Source organism: Mchenga conophoros, linkage group LG16 (assembly GCF_057382185.1).
Source record: "Mchenga conophoros isolate Kocher_MC1m ecotype Shallow Benthic linkage group LG16, M_conophoros_male_GT1.1, whole genome shotgun sequence".
NCBI classification, from domain to species: Eukaryota; Metazoa; Chordata; class Actinopteri; order Cichliformes; family Cichlidae; genus Mchenga; species Mchenga conophoros.
In genome coordinates this window covers 22836556-22861881 of record NC_140541.1, presented here as the reverse complement: position 1 = coordinate 22861881, position 25326 = coordinate 22836556, and the positions used below count along the sequence as shown (strand labels likewise).

The following is a 25326-nucleotide window of genomic DNA, read 5'->3' as shown; positions in this document are numbered from 1 at the left end:
TGTCAGTGCTGTGCATCTTTGAATTCATTGTATCAAAGATGGATAGGTACTTTCACTGCCTATCATGAAGTTAATTCCATTCTGAGATGAATTGGAGTGATAACGCTGAAGAAAGGTGACTTACTCGAAATCAGCTTCCATTTTTCATAATACGCTGCTTTTATTCTTGTGGTTTTACAGGATGTGCTCTGAAAATCATCTGAAATTAAAACAGAGACAATCTGTGTATTAACAAGACGAATACAGAAATGTCTGCCTTTTAAATGCACTCTCAAAACTAGCTCATTGTACTCTGAGTGTCATTAAACAAATTAAGTGCTTCAGCATTGGCACAGGTCGCAGAATCATGCTTAATATACACATGCATTTCCATAGACTCATCAACTACAAAATAAGGACACTGCAGCTCCACAGTGTTGAGAGGACTGCTTTGTGTTAACATAGCGAGAAAGATATTGATTAAAGTATGATAAGAAAAAGCTCCAGTCCCAGGGCAGAGTCTCCACAGTTATGATTAAATAGGGTGCACAGAGATAGGACCTATATCTCACACACAAGCCAACCTTGTGCATCTATATACAGCATATGAGCTAATCCTAAAAATAGCTGTTTTCACATTAAAGAAAATAGCGTCTATTATAGCACCTTACTTTGGGTTCAACTTTGGGTCGTAACTTGTCTGTGGAATAAGACAACAACTGAAATGATGAAATCCAAACCCTTGAAAAGGTTTCTAAAAAGTTAGTATACTAACATACTACTCTGACATTTAAAATAACTGTTAATAAACTAGTGTTGTGTTACAGATTGTGAGCATCTGCATAATCATTAGCAACAGAGAGAAGAATTTCCAGGCATATTAAAGACTGCAGCAAAAGCATCACTCTGCTGTTCGGTTTCTGAAATGACCTCAATTCACAAAAATGTTTATGTTACCAAACTTTTCATTTAGTAGAGCTTGTATATGATCATTTATCTCAGACTGACATCTAATATTATATTACATATTTTGGAATGATATTTTCAGAGACCTATAAATGCCATCAGTACGATCTTCCTAAACGTTTGCATACATGCATATTTGTTGTGCTGAAATGGTTGAGGCTCAGCTTCATAATCAAAATATAATTATGTTCTACTATTATGTACAACACACCAATATACATCTAACACTGGTGTATAAAATCTTAAATTGAAGCAAAGAGTTTTAATAAATAAATATGAAAGTTTGGTTATTGTGATCTGATCAAGCCAACAAAGGTTGTGTCACCGCCTAAGAATAAACTCTTATAAGCTACTGCATGAGAACTGATACTGTATGTAAAACTCACACCAGTATGGTCCATCAAGTATCATCATACTGAATCTCCTGCAAAATCTTTTGCAGAGGATTAAAATATATTAAAATGTACCTGTAATTTGCACAACCTAATGACAGCAGGTGTGCTAAAAGAAACCGTTTGAAGTAAAAATGAAAAATAGCAACTAGAAACTCATGCTACCTGAAATACTTTGTTCAATCCTGGCAGGTTTGGGCTTTATATAGTGATGTGTATACTTTGCTACACAAGCCCTGATCTGTCATGCTGCTCAGTCCCTTTTATATTCTTCCCTGTTTTGGTGGGGATTACAGGAAAAACGGGGAAGAATTTAAGTGCTTTACTATGGATTTGGTCGACACTTTACATAATATCTCGAATCTGCAACCTGAATACAGCAAACAGTCTTCAACTACCAATGAGCAATGGAGAGAACAAGGTATAGTTTCCAGATTTCCTTTGTAATAACATAAAGCCTTGTTGTTATTTTGTGTAAAACATATTACTTATATCACTATAACATGAAAAAATGCATCCTAACTGCATTCCCTGGATTTAGCTACACAGCTGAAATAACTGTGAAAAATGTCCCCTTGGTTTGACTTTTATTCCTCACCTTATTCCCAATGTCATTCATTTGCCACTGAAGGTAACAAGCCTTTTCCACTCGGTGCTCTGTAACGGCAGACCTTTAATAGCCATTTCCCGGTGTGGCGAGGGGAGAGAGGGGGAACATGTTTATTTGTGTGTCTGCACATGCTTCTCCAGCGATTCTCTCTGCTCCACTCACCCAGCTGCTGGCTGGAGGAGTGATTCATGGGCCTGACAGATGCCTGGTGCAGCTGGATCTGTCCTTGATCATCCCAAAAGCCTGGACAGCACTGTCATTCACCATTGCCCAAATTATCTCTGTATTGACTGCAGAACCCTCTGTGACAGCACTGTAATGGCTAATTACCCAGGATGCTTTGGGTACTTTTAAACCCCAGAGTGTTCTCTTGCTGTCTTGCCATGCTGCTGCTAGCTTATCCTGTCGTTGTGAGGGCCACTGTTTTCTCTAACCCCACCTGAGCACCACAGCCCGAGGATCCCAATGCAAAATGCCAAGAGAAACGAAGAAATAATATCCTCTTTTCCCTAATATATGATATCAAAGTAACAGCAGTGTCAGTGAGAGACACGCACGCAGAGTTTCACAGAGGGAACAGAACATACAGTACTGTTTATGGTTTGTCTATTTCTCTATCCTTCTCTGCATGTCAGGGGAATTGCATTGTGAAACACACACAGTTAATTATCAAAATCTGTCTCAAGATGTTAGAAAAATTGCCTAGCTCTTCCTCAGCATGTAAATACCGAAAAAGATAAACATGAATAATTGCCAGAAGTTTTCATTACCAAGAAGTCGGCATACTAATCTACAATTCTAAACCCGCAATGTTACTTCAGACTTTGACTTGCACTTCAGGAGGAAGCTGACAGAGAGAAGTGAAAGGAAATGAACGGAGACAGAAAGAGAGAAGGAGAAGGTGAGGGAATAGAGGGTACAAAATCCCATCCTGACTGTTAGAGAAGATGATGAGGTCCCCTGAGAATGGACAGAGTAGAGAGGGAGCAGCTTTTCCTCACAAAGATTCTAGTAATTTGCCACATCCTGTCCGCACACCAGGCATGGAAGCCACTCTGTCCTTAATTACCAGGATAACAAACCCATCCCCTCCCTGCTCCTCATTGTCCTGTTCTCCTCATAGTACCCCCACTCCTTGGGCAACGCCATCACTTCCCAGGCTTCCTACGCTCTTCCTTCCAATCAGTATAAATGAATGGCATTTGCTGCTGTTTGCCATGAGTGGATGGATGGACACCAAATAAAGTGACAAAAGCTGAAGGAACGACTGTCTGAGTTAGCAGCTCTGTGCTTGACTGGCAGACATTATAGTCACAGAAAGGCCTCACCGGGATAAAGGAGCAGTTTACAGGTAAATCATCCTAATAAACTGTCAATAATACTAAATCATTCCTTACATCATCACAGCAATATTTTTGCAACACTAAATCTATGCTCTCTTGCTTCAAGTGTCCAGAAATTATATTTAATAAACATTCAAATCTTTACTGTATGACACTGCAAACAGCGCAGCTTGTAAGGACATCACCGTCAGGAAACGACCAGCACATAGAGGCCGTGGCCTCTCCGTCTAGCCGTCGTCTGTCACCTCCAAGATGGCGCCGTGTCTGCTTCGGCTTTATTTGCATTGGCATTTTGCATACGTATGCGTTGCTGCATGAATCCTGCACTGTAAAAAAAAATCGTGATATAAAAGTATTTTACTGTCTATTTCACAGTTTTGTACTCTTCTTCTAGAATATCATTAAATTCACATATATAGACAGTGATTTTACATTTCAAATGTAAATTAACGTAAAATCACTGTAAATGTAATACAACATAATTTTCATGTTTTTTAAATGTATCTGTCTGTACATATGCTTATTTAGATTGTTAAAATACATTCACAAATGCATCATAATTTCACAAATATTTGTCCGTTATTTGAAAGATTGAACTTGAACTATTATTGTTATTCAGGGCAATCGTGGCTCAAGAGTTGGCAGTTCGCCTTGTAATCAGAAGGTTGCCGGTTTGAGCCCCGGCTTGGACACTCTCGGTCGTTGTGTCCTTGGGCAAGACACTTCACCTACCACCTACTGGTGACGGCCAAAGGGGAATTATAACATGGAATTGTAAAGCGCTTTGAGGGTCTCATAAAGCGCTATATGAATGCAATCCATTATTATTTAAGTTAACTGTGTATTTCTGTACATTTAAGTATTATTATTCATATTGCTGCATTCATTGACCTTTTTAATAGGTAATTTCATTGTTTAATCACATTAAATTGTTCCTAATTTAATGTTTAAAAGCACTTGAAAAAGGCAAAATCCCATGTAAGATTAGGGCAACAAACTGCATTGTCATTACTGAAAATAACCGTATTTTCATGGGAAAGTTGTTTTCTGTTATTTTCTGGTATTATTTTGTTGCCCCAGCTGCCGGAATATTACTGTTTGTTTAGGTTTTTTTTTTTTACGGTGTGACTATGCAGCATCAAAACAAAGGGGGAGAACCAGGCGTGACACTACAGTCCTGCCTTGCTACATACAGATACATTCAGCTCAGAGGGAATGACAAGGCTGTATTAGTGCAGTGTTTGTACGCCTTTTCAGTGAACAGGCAGTGGGAGGGTCTGATATTCCTAGGGGTGAAGGGGTTAGAGGGGTGTGTGTGTCTGTGTTACCAGTCACCTGCTGCTAAATCCTATTAGCAAGGCCTGGGGGTTAAACCAACCATCACCATTAAAGGCCTGTCAGGGGAAAGCCCACAAATAATAGGGCTGATCGCTACAACTGACAAATAATTAGGTGCTTTGATAGAGGATAATCAATTAGAGATAATAGGAACAGGCTTGACATTCTGAGATGTACCAGAAAGAGGGAAATAGTAAGAAAGACAGCAAAAAAATGTTGATGAGAAATTAGATTTAAGGTTTTTATTAAAGACAATAAACCTTATTTTTAAAGAAGTACAGATTGAAATCTAAGAAAGAGTATTACATGGTCAATCAGTCAGCAATTATTTTCTAGACTAATTATTAATTTGATGTGTTCTTGAAAACAATAATAAATGGTCTGTAGCAGTATCCCGAAGCCCAAGGCACACTCATGTAACTGCCATGTTTGAAGAGTCCCAGATATTAAATTTAGTGACCCATTAGACTGAGAAAAGAAGCAAATCCTCACAAACGAAAAGCTGCTGACATTTTTTACTTTGAAAGTTACTTACTGATTATCATAATAGTAGCAGATAATTTTTCTGTCACTTGGATAATCAACTAATTGTCACATTACTCACTCTAAAATGCTATTTTACTTAATTTTTTGCAAGATAATGATGTAAGCACCATAATACATACACCAAATCTTTACTACTGTTTGTGCCCAATGATCCGAAAAATAAACCCATTCCTTTCTTAACCTCTAGCTCTTCAAATATGTACATTCTAGATGCTAACAGGGGAAAATGGGCTGAGGTAAGATTTGGTTCAGCTAAAACCCAACTGGCTAAAATGTAGCTTTGCTTCTATCTTTCAGAAACTGCAACAGATTCTTGTACTTAGTTAAATAACACAGCTGTATTCAGACTGCATTTCTTTGAGCACAGAGCGAACGGTCTTCTTCACCAAGGACAACAGAGCGTGTGGTTCTAGGTCTCACCGCCTGTAGGTGAGGAGTACAAGTCAATATCCTAAAGCTGATATAGTTCAAGGATTAAAGCATCTGCCTAAATATTTCCATATGTTTGCTAACATAAGGGAAAAGGAGGTGAGAAAAAAACTGGCAAAGATAGTGTTAAATGAGATGAGAAGTGACAGTTTACATTTCCAGCCACAATTAACACGTTGATGGCGTTTTTCGCCGGGCCCCTCACAGTGATAATGCCTGTTGTCAAATCTGTTTAGCACGCCAAATCTCCTGGAGCCTTCAGCTAGGCAGCAAGCTTTTGACAGATTGAAGGTTCAGAGATAGGCTATCATGACAGATGGAAGCTGGCATCGATGTTCAGCTCTCGCCAATCACAGGGGACCTGCCCCCCTTATTCTGCGGGGCGCAGCTCCGCAACCTTCCCCCCTCTGATGGGAGCAGGGGATGGCATTGTTAAGCAGTGCATCTGTGAGACTCAGTCTCCTCTGATGGAAGCATAAGGCAAAGAGCTCTCAAGCAAAAGACGGCCACTGCTGTAAGCGCATTTCAGATATGATGGGAGGCTAACTCCAGGGAATTGTGGAAAAGAAAAACTTTGAAACATTTTGAGGAGCAGAAGAGGACCCAGGAGAGAAAAGAGCGACTGCAGCAAGCCTCAGCTATTCAGTAATGCCATCATTAAATTTGATTATTACCTAAATGCTGGCAAATGCTCTGCAGTCACACCACAGTGGAGTTTGACAGAAACATTTACTTGATCACTCTTTATATCTGATTAGTAGAATGACATTTTTCTCATGACCAACAGAATCACACCTGTTAAATACTCAATACTGAGAAGGGAAATCAATTTAGATAGCCTTGGCTTGTGTATAAAGTCCTCCTTAGAACTCATACTACAGTATGATTACCCTTAATGAGATCCATCTGAAACAGTGGCACAGGAGAAACTCATTAAACTGAGCTTGTTCTAATCAGACAGGCTTATATGGATTTTGCAGACATCAGAAATTGTTCTGAAAAAGAAAAATACACCAGGGCCTCTGAAACAGAAGAGGGGATCTGATAATTAAGTATCTGCCATGCGCTGATGATATCACGAGTGTTAATGATCACTTTAATGACAGTTCACGCAGCACCCAGTTGATTTACAATACACCTACTGCGAGGCACCACTGCGACAGCCACTGCAGCAAACAGACTCAAGTGAAAACAGTTTAGTATAGATTAAAACAACATAAGTTAGATCTAATAGGCGCTCTTAGGGAAAAGAATTAAATGCTTACTTGCACTAAAAAAATGTCCATAGGTAGACAAGTTTGAGATGCAGCGTTGTTGGTTTACTTGCTGGCAGGCAGCCCTCTAAGTTGTTTGGTCTCTCCCTCCCTGTTTAGGCGAACACATTGTTGATTCAGACCCATCATGTTGAGGCTTGAGGTCACCCTGTCTCAGGCTTGGCTAGTTAGCAGCAGCCCACCTGATGGCCCAGAGGAAATCACAGCAGCCGCACTCACAGGAGAGGGCCTGACAGCCAGGCCCCGCACCAGAGAGAGGGGTCCAGCTAAGGGGGTGGAGAGAGGTGGGTCAGTATGGGGGGAGGGAGAAAAAACAAGGAGAGGGTTCTGAAAAGGGGGGAGGTTGGGGGCTTCAAAGGCAGGGAGGGATGAGACATAGCTAAAGAGGGCGCAATAGTGATGGTCACGGCTGTATTAAGGCTGCTAAACGTACAGCATGAAAGAAAGGAAACAGGAGTTGATAAAGTGAGTGAGGCTACCTTACTGGGTGGTACACCGTAGAAGAAAAACAGAGCTGAGAAGAGAAGAAGACAGCTCTTGGGTTAAGTTGTATGAGAAGAAGAGGAAGGTCCAGTCTGTGTAAGAGAGTGATGGGGATCCTCATTCACAAAGATGGATGGCTCAAATTTGGGGGGGAGGGGGAGGGATTTCTTTCCAGCATTATATATGGATCTATACAGGGAGTTGGTCAAATGGTCTAGTTGTCTAGTTTTTCCAACATCTAACAGCAGTTTCTGTTCAAGCAGAAGCAAAACTGCACTGTGTAAATGAAGTGAGGCATCAGTGTAAGCTATCCTGGGGCAGTGATGCTGCTCTTGCAGAGAAAACGTTGGCTGTAAAATGCTGTGATGAACAGCAGACATTTCCAGTTCACAAGACTCCCAGTCTCTCCTGAGAGTCTGCTTCATCCCTATTATAGCCAATAATAGCCCATTGTAGTCAAATGCTCTTTCTCTTCACTGTGACTGAATGAGGACACATTATTTACCGAGAGGAGACAACGCTAATACACGGCTGCAGAAAACTGCTGACAGGAAGAGGGCAAAAATCATAGGTTTTCCCTCCTAGAGGACGTTGCACTTCTTTTATATTTATAGTTATGTTTAATAGCATCCCACAGTCTGTCAATACACCTCCAGACAACCTCCACAGTCGCTTTCTCATTGCCGGTTCAACTACAAGGTGTTGGATCTGAGGAGATCAATACTTTTTTCCCCTCCATTTCTACAATAGGAGTGCATTGACACTGATGAGGTCAATCAGTGACATATGAAAGTAAAGACATGTCTTCAAGGTGGTAAAACCTACATACCTTTTACGACCAGGTTAAAAAAAGAAAAGACAGGATTTTAAAGGTTAAAGATACAAAATACTTAGAAGGCCTATAATTTCAAATTCAATGATATACATATAGGAACATAACTTAAATGTGTGATTGCAGTTTGCACACATAATGAGCAGGGACAAATTAAAATGTAAAAAAAAAGAGAACTAATTAAATGAGTCCTTTAATACTCATTAAAAGATCATCTTAATTGATAAAACTCCTTTTTTGTCTGGAGCATGCCAGCAGGGCAATAACTGCAAAATGCAGATCAAATCTTCACTGTATTCATCACTCACTTTCTTTAGGTTTCCGTTTTGTGCTTATGTCTAAAGGCATCTGAGACAAATGCCTCACCATAAAGTCATACACCATTAATGCAGTCAGTGGTGCTGCAGCCTCAGAATCTTATTATCTTAGTTGGTTCAGCCTCATTAGCTGTTCTATGCATATTAATGGGTGGGAAATGGAAAACTATACCCCATTTAAGAACAAAACATGCTCAAAGTACTGGCTGCTTCTAGGTTATAGGACATAACTCACTCTGCAAATTGCTATCATCGGGCTCCTGGCAGAACCCTGCTGTTTTCTTTACCCAAAAGCCCCTTGTTCCCTCGCAGAGACAGAGTTTCATTAACCTGCACTGCATTCAGATGCCATTATGGCTCTAATTATGGCGCATGCTCTTATGAATAGCCCTGATCAATGTAAATAGCTGACCTGACTGGATACCTCCCTGGACTTTTTAGGGGGAGGTAACAATGTTTAAAACGATAACAATAATATTTATATTTATAACAAGGTGGAATAATAATTAATGTGCAATAATAACAGTGTGCAATACACATACACTTATTCTTCTTTTTTATACTAAGTTAATATACTGTGTTGTGTTGTTTGTTACGTTGTGATGTGTCATATCGTGTCGTGTTGTGTTATATGTAGTGCCGACGTAGGACAGTTTTTCCAATTTCATTGTACTACTGTACTATGTATGACTGTGCAATGACAATAAAGAGTTATCTTATCTTATCTTATCTTATCTTATGAAGAACTGCCTGGGTTCTTGGAGACTTTTATGTCCAGCTGTCCTGTCACCAAGGCCAGGGTCATCTCCACTGCTGCCGAAGATACAGACAGAGACGATGTGCTAATCTCTGATGCATTGAAGCTGGCTTTGTAGACTTATGCAGGCTTATCTATCATGGTCACGACTGCATTAGACATAAGACCTTAAGTTTGTAGGCACTGAAGCACAAAGAAGAGCAAATTAAATTCTTCTCATCTACCTCCTCAGCTGTGTCCAGATTGCATCAGTCAAAAAAAAGAGGATCTCTTGAGGATAAAACTGGCACCTAGCAGTTCAGGGGTAAGTCTTTGTCTTATGTTTGCTCCCCATAATAAAAAGAAATTCTTGTTATATATTTTATCTATCTCCATTTAATTATTAGCAAAGCAACCAAACTGCAGCTTTTTGTCATTCTAGACTCAGCACATCTGCCAACACACCAATGGAGACCTTAGCTTGGGAAACAAATAAAACCTCTGTCCAGTGTCTCATTATCCATGAAACTATCTTCTTGGCTTCCTCGGTCTAATCAAAGAGAAAGGAAACACAGGAACAAGCTGAAAAATTCCAACATGAGGGAGCCTGAAATAGTTCCCTCAGCATTGAGCATTGCTCACTCACAGCACATAGCAAAGGTAAGGAGATCCTTTGGCAGGTGCTTTGGGCTGTCAGAGCTGTAGATGAGCTCTGCTGCTGGATAACATCTTGCCAAATGCTCGAAGCTTGTCAGTTAACAGTCTGCCAGAAAAAAAAGGTGGACAGTTACTAACCTCTCAAAGAAAAGACAAAGGCCGAAGGTAAGTTTTGAACAATAAAAAGAAAGTTTAGACTTTCTTGAGAAAAATAATTAGCAGTATTTTACACTGATTAAATTCAAGATAAAATGGTTTGATGGTTTTAAAAGAAAAGATCCAAGGAGAGTTTTTAAAAGTTTTTCATCAATGTTTTTAACAATCTACAAGACATATGGAAGTTACAACCTTGTTTTGAAACACATTAAGACACTTTATAAAACATGATTGGCATATCTAACTGAAAATTTTATGAAGACAAAGTATAAAACATTGAAAAATATATGGTTATTTTGGATGTGACATCAAAAACTGATAAGAGTAGGTCTACATTCATCACCTATAATTTTAAAAGCATCCATAAGCATTCAAGAACTAACTCGATCGGCTGAAAGGATTTCAGCTGCTCAACATTTCAAGGCCTTATTGTGTTCGTCATTTTAATTCTAAGTATTTAAAAATAGTTGACATATCTGAACTGCTGGAAGGACAGTGGAGCAACCAGACTCTTTTATTATTGAGCCATGCTGATGTTAAGAGTGCAGAATGTGGTCTCGATTTGCTTAGCTGAACTAGCATCATCTGGAAAGGCACCAGAGTTGCTCCAAAACATGTAAATATCATTTGGCATTAAAGTTACCTTCACAGATTTATAAATTACTCATACCGTGTGCACTAACACTCCCCTACATTATCACGCATGCTGGATTTTGAACTGTGTGCTGATAGCAAGCCGGAAGGTCCCTCTCCTATTTTCAATTTTTGATTCGTCAGACCACAGGACAATTTGCACACCTCAGTCGATCTAAAATGAGCTCATATCCAGAGAAGGCATTTCTGGATCTTGTTTTAAAGTATATCTACAAAGTTTTAAAGTATATCTACAGAGGCGATGACAAGCTTTGTTTGCATTTACGCATTGCATAAATCGCTCAATCAAGACATGCTACATTTATTTTATTTCAAACAATGTTAGTATAAAAGGGTTCTCTGGAGACCTGTTAGTAACATAAGCCATAAGCCAATGATGCAGTTTGACAATCAAACACAAAGAAAATAAGCCCTAACACGTCAGTGATATGGAATTTAACAAGGAACATGAAGTCATACTTTTGCAAGTGCTGCTGTTCTTGATGAGAACCTATCGTGACCCAAAATGTATGCCACTTAATCACTATGATTTCATGACTAAAATAATGAATCTGACTTATTGATCTGTTTGTATCGAGCCTCATGGAGAAACTGATCTCAAGTGCTTGAGTGTTATATTTCGAGATTAACTGATAGATCTCTCCAGTAGCTCCAGCTTCTTAACTTCAATGATACTCTATTTAAGAGTGTCACTTTAAGAGCAAGGTTTTGTAAGAGGATATCTTTCTGTGGATTTGCATGACTAATAGACAATCAATCTGAATTAATGTGACTTTATGATTGAAAACACAGTTGAAGTCTATGCATTTGCAAAGTGCATCGCTAATTCCAATAAGCCCTTTTCCTATCTAAATAATTTTGCTTTAATTATAACAATGAGCCACAGTTAGATAAATAAATAACTTCACTGTCCTCCCTGGAATTGTGCTGATGCGGAGGCCTGCCTAGGCATTATAAACCTAATTAGCAGAAGATTACTATGCAGTGTGCAAGGCTGTGGTCCAGAAAGACATCATTAGGTCTTCTGATGGGGATATGCCTTCAGCACATTGATTGTTTTTCGCTCCAAGAACAATGCAGATTGCAGACTTTATAATTGGGCTTTCAGGTCACTTGTGACTTCACTTCTACTATGTGTGGCTGATGATCTCTATTCAAACAAAAGAAGCTGATAACAAAAACACATTCCCACCAAGCTCATGGAATTAGTAGAATGTCCATGGATTGTAAGGCACACCATAAAACTCAAAGAACAGCATAACTATTCAACAGAAACAGATGAAGTCAGATATTCTTAGCACAATGACACTGGTGCTGCTTGACTTAATTCAATCTTGAATGAAAAAAAAATGCATTTTTCAATCTATACCAATAATACTCAATATAAATATATTTTTATGTATTACCACTAGTTACCACATGATAGAATGTAAAGGTAACTTAGAGAAAAAAGGTGAATGTGAGCTGATCGTGTCAGCAGACCGAGAGGTCACTGGAGACAAAGAGATGATGTCCAAATCACTACCTCTCATTTAGTAAAGAGGGTGACTAAAGTTGACTAAAGAATTGTTGTACTCTCCAGCCCCCCTACTATTCAAAATTGAATAAGCGGAAGAGAATGGATGGATGGCGAATTGTTGAGATGTTTGTTTAAAAAGTTAATCCTCTGGAGGAATCCCGAGGTGTTTTGAGCTCACTAGTGGTCTAGGTCTGACCCAGATATTAAAACTCTTGCCGTTCCCAACTACCAAGAGCTTATGATTGGGTAGAATATAGACTGAGTGGCAAATGAAGAGATATGCTTCTAATCTAAGCTCTCTTTTTTAAACTCAGCTGTCAGCTGCAATGTGTAAATCACTGCCAATACTTCACTGCTGTCAAAGTTCATTTTACTTTTACTTCACAGGATCATGTGGTACTTGAAAACCTTCACTGCAACTGAGTCCCAGCTCAATGGAGGAAATTCACTATATTCTAAGAGACTATTATAGCTTCAAAACTGGTGTGGGTGATTTCAGTATGAAGTAAGCAAAACAAAATCTCCAAAAAATTGTTAAAGTCATTGAAATGGAAACCATATACTCTATGAATCCCAGAAGACAAAGCAAGGCAAGCAGAGGGATATATACTCAAATATGCAGTAAATAACTAAATAAATACATAGATAGTTGTTGAAAATTAAGTTTACCAAAATCCTTCCACAAGTATGTCTCAAAACTTAGCAGCAATCTTTGTACCACTTCTAGGCAGTTATTTTGACACCCCTATCTAAATGAATGGCAGCAAAACATAACTTTACTTACTGTAACATAAAGGTACATGCATAGAAACATTAGCCAAAATCCTTACAACATTTGCCCCAAATTTAAATCTAGAAAGCTGTTCCTCCACCAGATTGTGATTATGCTATACATGCCCTAATGTACTGAACACCATGATCAACAGTGAACAAATTTCATAGGACATCAATTTATGAATAAAGAAATACAGAGAATATATAATAGATAATATATGAATAAAAAAACAATAAAATAAAATGACACCAAAATTACTAAATACAAGTATGAAAATACCATGCAATCATAAATTTTTTGCAGTCTTTTCCAAGACTTCCTGTTCAATCTAATAGTCAATTTTTAAAAAGCTAACATCATTAGCCAGAATCACTCTTGTTCTCCACATAGACTATTTACTTACAAGCAACCAATGCTTGCTCATTGATTGCTTAATAGAATTCAGATTACAAGTAGAGTACAAACACTAGTACTCCAAATACACAATACTAAGTACATTCAAATGCAGTTTGACTGTAGTTTATTAAGGACATTTTGTTGTACACCAATCAGGCATAATATTATGACTTTATAATACTATTGTAAAGTTATAATACACTTTATAACACTATTATAATCAGGCATAATATTATGACCACTGACTGGTAAAGTGAGTAACACTGATATATTGTTTTTAATCATGGCACCTGTTAGTGGTTGGGCTATATCATGGATCAAGTGACCATTTTGTCCTCAAAGCTGTTGGGAGTAGGAAAAATGGGCAAGTGTAAGGATTTAAGCGAGTCTGATAAAACCCAGATTGTGATGGCTAGAGTGGAGACTGGACAATGTGGTTCGATCCAAGAAACGAGCTACTGTAGCTCAAATTGTCTAAAAAGTTCATGCTGGCTCGCAGTTTGTTGTGTATGGAGCTGTATGGGTGCAGACTAGTAAGGGTGTCCATGCTGACCCTGTCAACTGCCAAAAGTGCCAACAATGGGCATCTGAGCATCAGAACTGGACCACAGAGCAATAGAAGAAGGTGGCCTGTCTGATGAATCACATTTTCTTTTACATCACATGGATGGCTGGGTGTGTCGCTTACCTGAGGAACACCTGGTACCAGGATGAACTATGGAAAATTGGCAACCTGGGGGAGGCAGTGTGATACTTTGAGCACTGTTTTTCTGGGAAACCTTGGATCCTGCCATCCACATTGATGTTACTTTGATATGTATCACCTACCCAAGCATTCTTACAGACCATGTATGGTTTAAGGCATTAGGGAAACATTTTTTTTCCTGATGGCTGTGGCCTCTTTCAGCAGGATAATGTGCCCTGGTACAAAGCAAAATGGTTCAGAAATTGCTTGAGGAGCACAACAATGTTTGAGGTGTGACTTGGTTTCCCAATTTCCCAGGCCTTTATCCAATTTATATCTGTAAGACGTGCGCAACAAATAACTCTATCTATGGAGGCCCAACCTCGCAACTTAAAAGACCAACAAAAGCCATTGATAAGAAAAATTAGATGTTAGCAAAAGGAAATTCTTTTGCTAACATCTTGGTGCCAGATACAAAAGCACACATTCAGGGATCTGGCTCTGACATCTGTGGTCATGAAGTCATTTGAGCGCCTAGTTCTCTCCCATCTCAAGACCCTCACGGCCCCCCTCCTGGACCCCCTGCAGTTTGCATATAGAGCCAACAGGTCTGTAGACGACGCCATCAACATGGCCCTACACTTCATCCTGCAGCATCTGGACTCCCCAGGAACCTACGCCAGGATCCTGTTTGTGGACTTCAGCTCTGCCTTCAACACCATCCTTCCAGACCATCTCCGAGGCAAGCTTTCCCAGATGAATGTGCCTGATCCCATCTGCCGGTGGATCACTGACTTCCTGACGGACAGGAAGCAGCATGTGAGGCTGGGAAAGAATGTCTCGGACTCCCGGACCATCAGCACCAGCTCCCCTCAGGGCTGTGTTCTTTCTCCTCTGCTCTTCTCCCTGTACACCAACTGCTGCACCTCCACCCACCAGTCTGTCAAGCTAATCAAGTTTGCAGATGACACCACCGTTATTGGGCTCATCTCGGACGGGGATGAGTCTGCCTACAGGAGGGAGGTTGAACGTCTGGTGTCCTGGTGCAGCCACAACAACCTGGTGCTGAATGCCCAGAAGACAGTGGAGATTATTGTGGACTTCAGAAAGCACACAGCCCCACTCCCCCCCATCATCCTGACTGACACCCCCATCACCTCTGTGGACTCATTCCGCTTCCTGGGTACCACCATCACCCAGGACCTGAAGTGGGAGCCCACCATCACCTCCGTCATCAAGAAAGCCCAGCAGAGGATGTACTTCCTGAGGCAGCTGAAGAAATTCAACCTGCCAACACGGACGATGATGTAATTCTACACTGCAATCATCGAGTCCATCCTCACCTCCTCCATCACCGTGTGGTACGCTGGAGCCACTATCAGGGACAAACAGAGACTGCAGCGTGTTGTGCGCTCTGCTGAGAAGGTGATTGGCTGCAGACTCCCATCTTTGCAGGACCTGTACACCTCCAGGACATTGCAGCGTGCAGCTCGGATCTCAGCTGACCCTTCTCACCCTGGACACAGTCTGTTTGACCTGCTCCCCTCAGGCAGGAGGCTCTGGTCCATTCGCACCAGAACCTCTCGCCATAAGAACAGTTTCTTCCCCTCTGCTGTTGGACACATGAACAATAACCATATGACTGTCCCCGCCACTAACACATGACCCTACGCTGTGTTCACTGCATCATTCCATGTTTGGCACTGATCACCACCTGCACTCATGTATATATCTTTCTACGTAGCACTCTTAATTCTTATTCTCATGTATATATCTCATGTATATCTCATGCACATATCTTTCTACGTAGCACTTTAATTCTTATTCCTACTTTTATTTTTTCATGTCTATTTAAGTGCTATTTATGACACTATGTTTGCACTGAAGCACCGCAGCAATTTCCTAATGTTGTAAACCTGCTCAACATTTGGCAATAAACCCCTTTCTGATTCTGATTCTGATTCTGATTCTGATTCTGATCTGGTGGAGTCCATGCCTCGATGGGTAAGGACCAACGCAATATTAGGTAGCTGGTTATAGTGTTATGCCTGATCGGTGTAAGTATTGGTAAGAAAATTAGACTAGAAAGAAAAGCACTTACTCACATGCTTCTTTAAATATTATCAGTGAAACAAGAGCTGGCCCTGAGATTCAAGCTTGGTTTCAGGTTTAGAAATAGCCTCAGCCTCACCATAGGAATGATATTGTTACAGTCACGACTTCCCAGTCGCAACTCTCTAGATTTCTCCTTCATTAGTCACATAAGCACAGAGGTCCCCCAGAAGAACTATGTGATCCCCATGTGATGCCCTCTCCAGGTGCCGGTGATGCCAGACTTACATTTGTATATATTCATCCTGCTTTGATTTATGCACTTCCTTCCTGCTGTAGGTCAAAAAGGCAGTTTTAAAACCAAAAGTTTCAATGTCTGAGGCATCAAAATGAATGTCAGGATAACATAGTCATACTCAGATTTACACTTTAGGGTTTTAAGGTCATAAGAATGAAAAAATATAACTATAAATATTCTAATGCTCTCTTCTGCTTGAGTTGCGCTTTGTTTGCTTACTTTGCATTCCTCTATCTGTGTTCATAAGAGAGCATGTTTAATCAGCTTTGCTTGCTGCCCTCCTAGCTGGACTCACCCATCGTATGTCTGTCTCCTGCACCTCGTTCTCTCTGGCTGCCGTTTGTAACAGAACAGTACAGCCCCATTTGAGGTATGATAATCAGCTGATTAGCCAGCGAAGTCCTTCTCCCAGAGGCTCCTTTGTGTGCAAAATCCTCACACTCAATTGACATGTGGACATCATCAAGCTGATGAAATGCAATTGTAATGAACAAGTGAGGCAGAGCATCTGCAGTGGGACCCTGAACAAAAAGGACCCTTCCCTCCTGACATGCTAATGCTGAAAGCTGCTCTCTGCCTGTACTTCCCGTGGGTCCCTCATGGAAATGTGAAGAGATGCATATTCAAACCAGTACCTTCTGAGGGGGATAGATTTACGAAGAGAGAGATGGGAGGAAAAAAAACTCAGTGTGGACTTGGCCAAATGCTAATTCTGAGACAGATTATATTGCATCACGCGCAGTAATGATCTGACAGTTCATTTGTGAGGAGAGTTCAGGATCTGAGGTTTAATGCTTGGGTGGACGCAGGTGCTGAGCCCCAGCTTCTCAAAGCTGTCAGAGGAAGGCAGGGGGCTGCTGTCAAATTATCCCAGTTAAAAAGGCTGAGGCGCCTGCAAATATGAAAGACATTTAAGAAATTAATGCATTCGTATTCAACACATATTGCAACAGTGTTTCATTAGAGGTGCTCTAGTCATATTAAAACTGACATCTGACCTTTCACATTTCTCTGAGGCACTCTGAAACATTCTTATTACATACATGCATAAGTCAAAGAGAAGGCAATTGTGATAACTAGCAATAATTAAACAAACTGACATCTTAGCACCATCATTTCCCTAATACTTCTCTTCTTTTTGCATTACGCTAAAGAATAATTATAAAAGCTGTATGTGTATTTAAGGGTGAAAACAGAAAGAATGGAGACGGTGTGCCTATCACACACACCATCATTTTCTCCTCATTCTTTTGTCTTATCAAGGAGATTTATTGTATTACCATTGCTTTTTTGTTACTGCATAATCTTGCCTTGATTATGATAAGCATGCATAATGGAGACAAATTCTATACAATTTCCCTGATCAACATTTTCTGCTTTCATGCATAAAACATTTATCATAAACAGACACAAGGAGGAAAGTCACGGGGGCTATCAAAGTCAGGATTTCATAAATTAAGTAAGAACATTTCTCAACATCATATTTCCAGCACACAGCAGCTTGCAAAGTTCCTCTGAGTAAATCAGACTTTTTCCAGTTTAAATCTTTTAGATATTTGCATGTTCAGTCTAGAACTGTGATATGAAATGCAAGTACAATTGGCAAAGGTCAAGTCAAGCTAACAGACTGATGATGCCATACATATTGTTCTATAAGGATAGATGTAGGTCATTACACTTATGGCCTCCAGCCGAGCCATTCCATGATGACAGGACCTCTGGGCTTGGACCTCAGAGACAGAGCAAATGGGCAGTCAGCAGGCCCCCTGCTTTCTGGGCCTTTTGGGTCGTTGAGGTGTCAAGGTAAGAGGGGGTCGTGGACCCTGAAATCCAGCCTCACACACTTCAACACCATTCCTAACCCGATGTAAGCACAACTAGACCCTAGGCTCTGAGGTGGACTCCCTCCCACCAGGTGTTCAGGATGGCATACATGTCTTCAGGGTATGGAGTGCTGCTGGCTGCCCGGGACTACACATGGTGCTGGGGGTCAAACATGGAGCCATGCTGGACCAGCTGTCGCTTTGCTGTTTGCCCCAGCTCTGAGCTAAGCCCGTTGGAGGGGGCCAGATGCGCAACTCAGTCACTCTTCTACAGCTCACTGCAAAATAGGTTTTGCTATCTGACCAGAGTGCTTTGGCATTATTTTGCCAAAATCATTGCAACAAATAATCAGACATATTTGTTATGATCATTGCCAACTTTGGTTCTCTGCATAACAGCACAGAGTGTGAACGCAGTTCCAGTATACCTCCAATAATTGACACGGTCACAGTTCTGTGTTCCCATTCAGCATACAAGGGCATCCATTAATTTGAAAAGGCTAAGCTACCATGCTCACACATGTATGCACCTAGATCACAGACTCCGCACTGCTTTGGAAGCAGCAGCACTCCATCTTCTGTCTAACTGCAGCTAAAAGCATGAAAGCAGCAGTGAGATTTCATTTGGCTAACTGACTGAAGGCACTGAGGGAGTAAAGCTCGCTGGAGAGATTTATACATCCAGTCTGACGCCTCCTGCTCCCTATAATAGAACAAAAGCTTGTTGTCTCTTCCAATTACAGATGTCAAAACGCTTATTTTGAGGGTTGTGATCTTTTCCCTTTTAATCTGCAAAGATAAAAGGTCTCAGCTTCATTAGCATGTGTTCTCTCCCCCTAGACTCAGATTCCCTGCAAGCAGCCAGCTCAGCCTAACAGACTATTACCCACTCTTGGGGCCATTAAGGTCTAACATTAATGATGTGTAATTAGCATATGATGACAAATAATAACAATGCACACCCATTCAATGTAATGGAGGGGGGGTAGGATAATAACATGGAATCCCACTGTTTCAAGCCTACATAAAGCTCACGATATCTATGTTTTATTGCCTACGCTGTTGTTCATAGGTATAATGGAGTGGTGTGTACTGCGTGTGCATAAATTATTCGAATGAATATGTTTATCGGGAAATATCACAATTACAATACATCAAAGTGCTTAATCTGCAAAAAGCCTGACCGTAGTTTAATTATACTCCGCGGCAAAAGAAGCAAATTTTGATCTAATTTTGAGAGCTTCAGCCTTGTTGTGTATGTGTGAAAAACAGAGATTTTTTTTTTTGCTAAACCTTTAAGTGCAATATGTACACAAACCTGTATAGCAGCCGAGTTAATGGGTCAAATAGGCAATTACTGAGTCTTTTTTTTAGCTCCTCCTACCTACTGTATATTCCTAATTCATCTATTAAAAATAATGACTGCAAGAACTCAAGTTAAACGGAGGGGTATTAGTAGACAAGTGATCAATTATACTGTAGAACAGAGGCAAAGCAATCAGAAGTGACAGACCGTCTTCAAACGGCTCTCCTCATCCATTAAACAGGCTGCCTGTTTGTGTCAGCTGTGGGTCTGGAAGAAAACCATACAATTAAAGAGACCCCGCATGTTTACCCACACACATTCATATGCAGCTCCAACATGGAGCATCTTGTATTGTGTTTTGCGTAATGCAGCACACGATGCATTTTTTATTTATTTTTTTAGTTTCCACATCTGTCACAAAACAACCCATCACCAATTATACTGAAGCACAAACACGGCCGCTTTTGAAATTTGTCGGTTACCTCCTGTAAAGAAGATGGTGGGGCATCTTGGAATCAAACTAATCAAAGCACCTCAAAAGTAGAAACTGAATGGATGTATTGACAAACGCAAAAGTGAGGTGCAGCCAAATTAAACAAGTGTGAGATGTTGCGAGACATCCTACTGTCTTTGTGCATTAAATGCGAATGGTGAAGTTTTAAAAATGGCCCTTTTATTTTGAAAAAAGCATCACCGAAAAGGCTTTCTATACAGCAAATGTTACTAGTGTTTCACTGGTCACTGATAACTGTAAAGCCAGGTAAAGATGAGCATTTGCAATATAATATCTACTGCAAGATTATGAAAAGTCTCACTGGAAAGGAAAAAATATTGAAATGGAGACCTGCATGAAGGAAAAGGATAAAAAGAAAAACACAGATTTCAGTTGTTTCAAATGGAATTTGCTGTCTGGGAACATACTTATTCTCTATTTTTCAAGCAAGCAAAGCAGGGCTATGCGAAGCCCTGTTTACAGCGCCCAGATCTCAAATTGACTTGCTAATGTTAACTTTTATTCCGTTGCCATGGGTTACCATGTCGTGTGATTTGACACCGAGCTACAGGCACTGCTGATTAGTAGCATCCAGTTCTGTCCATCTCTGTGCATCACTGAACCATCTGGTCATTTATTCACTAATAAGCCCCTAATGGCCCAAATATTCAGCAGCCTGTCATTGTGACATGGCAGAAAATGCCTACATCTTTCAACTCGCCTTGACATGCTGCTTGTTTCACATCAAAACTCGTCATTTACAGGAGAGAAACTCAGAGGGGTAAAAACTTGACCTAATCTGCAGTGTTAACACAGAGGCAAGGAGCTTTGTTATCTGCTAGACTGACTGAAAGGATGTTAATGCATTCATCCTTCTCCACCTCAAGATCTTCTTTTCTGCCACAGGGAGAAGGATATGAGCGCTGTCAATAGGAATTTGATTATGCGCACATTGATTCTACACTCAAAAAGGAAAGATTATGCGCAGCTCAGACCGTAAGATGCTGCGAGAGAATGTAACACGCGGCTCGCGGTTGTGCATTGTGTTCACGTCCAGCCTGTCATTTGTCGCCCAAAACATTGACTTTTTGCCATAAATATTTCCAGATGAAGAAAGCCAGCTGGGATTGTAATTAGCGACATGCTACCATAAATTTAACCTTTCCCGGGACACTGGTGGCAACCAATTAACTAGCCATTGAATAAAAAATATCCTCAATTATCTGTCTCATTATGGCTATGTTGGCCTGCATGTGTAAAGAGCAAAGACAATGACCAACAAAAACAAGTTTCTGTTTTTTTAACGTTGACTTTATCTATTTACATTTAAGTAGTTAAAGTTAATGGGGAAAAAAATCAAATTCATTAGAGTTACAGCAAGAATAGCACAAATATGCAGTGATTGCTTTTGTGCGAGAAAACATGAAAGCACCGTAAAGTGTGATAAGCAAATAAGACACTTTAACACAAAATTCTAAATGAAATTCTAAAACAACCCTGTTCTCTATCATTGGTCTGATTGGAGTGTGAATGTGCTTCACGGTGACCGACTGGTTGCAGAACCTCTCTGTCAGCTTAACTAGCAGCCCAAGATGGTGTGAATGTATACTTAACTCCCTGTCACTTAGAAAGGCATGCACCCTGAGTCTCCATCAAGACGAGCTAAGTAAGATGGAAGACGAGCAGGCTTTGGCTGGAAAGGAGACGGGAAATGCCACCTTTGGTGAACTCGCCTGGGACCCAAATCTCTCAGACTTATTTGAATGTTGTGCTAAGGGTGAGAGGCTACAGAGCGTGTGTCTTTCACTTTCTATTGTAGAAATGTTAGGGTATGGCTGTTTGAGGGATTTACTTCATGCTGGAAGCACTCACAGGAAAATCCCTATTGTAGCTCATCTTTTCCCTGTTTAAATCTCCTACCATGCATTGGCATTGCAAACTACACCAGAAGGAGAGGAAATCAAATCATCTATGTCTTAAACCATCAGGCTTCATACAAAAATAAAGTTGAAACCATAGCCATCTGATAAAGGAAAGCAAGGGGAAAATGTTTTATGTATGCAGTACAGACTTGGACTAGAATGTGAAGCAGAGTATATGTTTTCAGTTCACTTTTTTTAAAAACCACTTATAATTAGCCAAAGTATTTGAATACAAACAGTCCAGCCTGTCTGATGCCACTGCAGCTCTGTGGTCTAATTTATGTAAACTTGTTCCATTATATAGGCTGCTGAGAGCATCATTAAGGTTTGGCTTGGTTTTGGGAATCTTTTAAAAGCAAACCTACAATAAAGCACAGCCAGCTCATCTCATTTGCTCGGTGTGTTGGATGTGTATTCTAATGAATGGCTTACAACAATGTGACCTGCCAGTGCAAATAATTAACCTTAAGTGAAACCAATTACATACTTTTCTGCCATCGTGAAAGCCTCCAAAAGCAATCATGTATGGCTTTCCCCAGGAATGTTTTGCTGATAAAGAAACTAAGTAGAGGATTCGGGGCTATTCTGTAGCAACAAATGGACACTGAGAAGCCTCTTTATGCTCAGAGAGATATCTAAAGAGGAAGAAGATAAACAACAATTATACTGCTCTCCCTGTCAGCACAGCATGCCTTGGGTCAGTCCATTAGAGATCACTGTTTGGTGCACTCTTGTGCTGGAATAAGAAGTGCACCCGTTTGCGGCCAGGCTTTTGACTGGCAGTTGGGACCTGGAGACTGTGTGTGTTGTGAGCTGCCTGCGAAAGCAGACGGGGGATATCCAGACATAAACTTCTGCTGTCAGCATGGGCAATCATGGCACTTCATTGTCCAGCAGCATCATTACAATATGGTTATCATCTGAGCTTGAGTCTGACACCTTCTCCAGGACCTCTCCAATCACCCCCATAGTAGGCTTCAGTACTAGGCAGTCAGGGCAAATCTCTGCTTTGTGCTTGTCTGCCTTAATAGACTGGATGTCACTTCTGCCTGTGGAATGTGCCCGGTCTTCAGCTGTCAGTCAGAGGCGCGGGTGTCAGGCCGGAGCGTGGCTGGAGCCGTCTGGATTAGAGGGTAGTTACCATAGCTGTCAGATTACTGACAGCCTGACACCCCCTCTCCCAACTTCCTTTTATTGTTTCTTTGTTTCTCTCAAACATCCTCCAGATGGGAGAATTACCAACCAGAAGAGAGAGGGAGAAGAGAGAGATAGGGAGCATGGGGGTGGGGTGTGGGGGTGTGGATACAAAAGCTGAGGCGGGTTTTAAAAGTTCTATGCCACGTTAGTTTTGTGATGAAGTAAAGCGTGCTTGGTAGATTCCCATAGAGAGAGAAGGAAGGAGAGAGAGGATGAAAGAGAGCATTACACCTATTCCCACCTCTCCTTGTTATCTTTGGTATTCATGTCAAGATAGGTGATTGTGTTGGTCATTAGTGCTCCTATACCCAACAGAGTGTCTTAGTTAGTACCTTTGAGGGAAGCTTCATCTTCACCGAATATTCACCTCTGTGACTGCACCTGCCTCATTCATCGGGAGATATGTTGGAAATGTTCTTTAATTTCTCTTCCTTTTTGAGACAAATGAACTGGCTCAATGTAGAGATGTAGACAGCCACGATAAAAATCACTTATAATACGATAACCTATAATGAATAATGGAATCCTTCATGGTTTCTGGAAGTATTTTAATGATTGAAGAAACTGTGGGTAGGCTACGGGTCAGCACCTGTCTTTACATTTTTTTTATTCCCTCTCATTTCACTGACCCTGAATGGGTGACACTGTCATTCTGCCTTTTCCAAATGAGCACTGGACTAACACCAGACTCCGTATTAGCAAGAGAGATGAAGACTACACCTCTCTATCTGGGGTCTGTTTAAACGAATAGCACAAAAGGGGGGATTTTTAAAAAAATATGAAACATTTTACTCTACCGAGTTGTGAAAGAAAAGGCAAAGCATATAGAAAAACAAACTCCACTGTGAAATAACACACTCTAACCTGCTTGAACCTCCGACAGCCACAAGCGGTGAACTTCAGAAACAATTACATGGATGTAAAATGAAAAGAAATGAGGTCTTATGTTTGTAAAATACACTGATACACTGCTTCAGCCTCCGGCCGTCGGATTCTACCATAAAAATAACCAAAGGCAGATTACAGTTTGCCCTGACCTCCAATCTCCTCTAACAAGCCCGGCTACTAAAATCAGCTGTGCCGTCATGTACGGGTAAAGATAATGAGGGCGGCTGCCTGAGGAGAGACTGAATGCAAAACAATTATAGTTAGTTACAGGAGCACAGGTTAATATTCTCTCATGTCCCTCTTCTTACACATTCCCTTTTGTCTTACATCAATCTTAATGAAAGTTATGAGACCTGTCCTCAATGATAAGCAGCCACTCAGGCGTACTCTGTGTCAAGGCTCCCACATTATGCCTCCCTTTCAGCCTATGTTTTGCATAGCCTAAAGCATCTATTAAAATCCCCTTGTAAAATTCATAAAACAAAAATGTGGTGGGTCAAGTCTAGAGGGAGCCAAAGTAAGCTGCTTATTAGCAGGGAGTCGAAAACACAGATCCAATTACAGATCCTGAACAAGGAGCACTAAGAATCAGCATTGGGGAATAAGTATTTTCCTTTTCTCTCCCCTTCAATTGGCCTAGGTGCAGAGGAGAGAGAGAGAGGTATCAGAGAGCAAGATCCACGAATGGTAATTACAGTGGGAGTGTTTAGTGCATGAAGCCAGAGTTGGAGCCATTCAAGTACAAACTCATGTAAATCTTCACTTTGCTTCAAATAGTAAATTGGTCGGGTTTAAGAGGAATCCCAGATGGAGAGGAGGAGAGGGGCTGCGCCAAGAGGAGCCATGAGCTCCAGAGATATGTAAAGAATCTCTGTCTGGAATTTAAAGGGCTACAAATTAGACCTGACATTAGCCTTTTTCTTTTACAGAGCCAGCAGAATGTGAATGAAACAGAATAAATAACTATAAGACGGCTTTCCCCCCCTTCTTATAAGATGACATTAATCCTTTCATGTGCAATGACAGCTTACAGGGTTTGACCCTCTCCCCAGACAGCCATATAAAGCCAGGAGATTTCTTAACATCCCACCAAGAACAAGCTTCTGTTAATAAGAGATCCTGATAGAGGTCTCCACCCCACATTTTATACTCCAGTTTACGCCAACCTACCCTGCTCAACGTGTTCAACAGATGGTTCTTATTAATAAAATCAAAAATACTGTGATTTTTTAAAATTCCACTTAGCCTTTTAATTTGAAT

At 40.6% G+C, this 25326-nt stretch overlaps 1 long non-coding RNA gene across 1 annotated transcript in view; it reads right to left on the bottom strand.

The window, feature by feature from the left end:
- Positions 1–25326, bottom strand: part of LOC146556783 (uncharacterized) — a 73261-nt gene that overhangs the window by 7178 nt on the left and 40757 nt on the right. Inside the window, exon 3 of the long non-coding RNA XR_014888939.1 lies at positions 125–199. This is a non-coding gene — a long non-coding RNA (uncharacterized LOC146556783). The remainder of the gene's footprint in view (positions 1–124; positions 200–25326) is intronic.